The sequence below is a fragment of the Poromitra crassiceps genome (genome assembly GCF_964638095.1).
Source record: "Poromitra crassiceps genome assembly, chromosome: 8".
Classification (NCBI taxonomy): domain Eukaryota; kingdom Metazoa; phylum Chordata; class Actinopteri; order Beryciformes; family Melamphaidae; genus Poromitra; species Poromitra crassiceps.
The window spans coordinates 12,789,775-12,792,131 of NC_139629.1; positions in this window are offsets into that span (position 1 = coordinate 12,789,775).

The window sequence follows — 2,357 nt, forward strand, 5'->3', positions numbered from 1 at the left end:
GTGTCATTTTGGGTTTCGACTGCTCCACAGGCAGCGCCGCCGCCGGAAGTATCGGTTCTGGAGCGTTCTGGAGTGTTTACAATTATTGTGCATTTATTTTCTATTCAAGATGCATTTTGTGACCTCCTGTCTACATTGCACTTCTATTGAATTGAAAATAAATCTAAAATTCAAGATCACAAAGTACATTTATTTGCATTAATTTGATTCCCAATCACGACACACTGGCAAGAATTATGAATATCTAATTAAAAATGCTTTGCAATGCAAAATAATAGCATTTTAAACATGCGATACAAAGATGAGATTAATCGCGATTAAAAAAATTAATCGTTTGACAGCCCTAATATATATATATATATATATATATATATATATAGTGGGAAGAGTGGGGGTACTCTTGTGTTGCGGTTCGTAACACCAAGTAATAAAAGGTGATGACTGACTCAACCATGGAGCTGTAGAAGAGTGTCATGAATTTAGGACATACGCCAAACCAATTCAACTTCCAAAGGAAGTACAATCGTTCCTGGGATTTTTTACAAATTGCTTCGGTGTTGAATTTCATAACGCTCAACCTGTTCAATGGTCTGATCATCGATGACTGTTTGAATAGACGTGGAGGGCTTCTCAAATCTATACACATATCTTTGGTTCTGGTGACATTCACTTTTAGGCTGGCTTTACACGGTGAAACTTTCACGCAACTTTAGTTGGTTGAAACTTAGGTGAAAACTAAGTTGCAATTGAGTTGCACGGTGTAAAGTCCTCTGCAACGCACTTGAAACCTGTCTGAAACCCTGCAGCAACGATTGCAAAACTCAATTTCATGAAAGTAGTTTCACGCAACAGCCAAACAAAACGCTAATACCGTGTCAGGTGATGATATCAAATAGCTGAGCCATGTCAACAAGCAAACGTGACCTAGGCAAACTATTGTTGATGCGGTATCATTTCAACTGATTTCAACTTGAGAACTGTGTAGCACAAAAACGATCAAAATAATGAAACATAGAACGGTCTCTTGGACACTTTAGAAGGAAATTATCCTCATAGACTTCTTGCAAGGTTGCTAATGCTAAAGTTTTTAATTTTGTCAAACAGCTGTCAACAAACAAACGTGAACACCGGGAGACAAAGTGTCCCCCCCCCCAATTTGCAGCTAGCTGGTGGCTAACGTTACCGCTAGCTTTTTCCCCTTTTTTACATTAACTTGATGGTTGTTTGAACATTTTGCTAATATTTTTTATCGGTTTTGGGAGAATGCACTCACCAGAGGCTCATTGGAGCTCCTTGAAGAAAGTGTGAAATTGGTCTCTTTTCAGTTGCCAGTCCTTCACCGACAGACATTTAGCCTTTTTAGCTTGTGTTTTTCCCCCTCCAGCATATCAATAAGCATGAATGCGCACTGAGTGCAGTGTTATGTGACTTGATTTTGAATCAATGCTTCATGCATGTTTTATACAAATTGCAACCTGCAACTAGTTGCGTGAAATTTTCACTGTGTTAAAGCCAGCCTTAAAAAACAGTTCTCGCACCATGGACAAAATTGTCATGCTTTCATTGTCCCTTGTATCTTATCTTTAGACTTTTTAAAGGGAGTCTTTGCCAATTTCCAACCTGCTTTCTATCATTACAATGTCAGTAAATATGCAGGTGGGCAGCCTTTACATTGTCCTTATGTTTTCCTGCACCGAGACCTCCTCAGTTTATTCCAGCACTTCCGTGTACAGGAAGTGAACAGATGTTGCTCAAGGGTACATGGCTTCGAAGTTTGTTTCTTTTTATTTTCTCTGTATGCGCACATCCACCTGAGAATCACATCGGGAGCCTTAACGACCCTTAATAACCTACCAGCTGGGTTTCTGCAGGCAGTCAACCGTGGATTACGATCGATGCAGAAAACATATACACAAGGTAAGCTGTACATCTGCTTTATATTACAGAGATTATATGATAGAAAGCCGGTTCAGCAAAATCAGCAAAGCCTGCCTTTAAGGTCTTTTTTGTTATGGACCTATAAAGTTTTTTGCTTCTTTGTATCTTCTTAATGTTACAGCCCACTCATTCAACTGTCTTTTCTAAACCTGAAAGAAATTAATGCTACATTAATGGAGAGCAAGGTTAAGATTTAAGATGAATATAATTATTTTTGTGCCAATAACTTTCCCGCAGAAAATTACCGTCTCTACCAACTGCCCCCTTTCCCAGCTGGCACTGCTGGCTGTGTCTTGGTTTGTGTACTGGAGGTATTGCGCTCATGACACCAGAGAGCGGGCCAGCTCTGTCCGGGCTTTTTGACAACACCTGGCTTATGTTTGACCGGCCTATAAATAGATTCTCCTCCAAATGCAAAC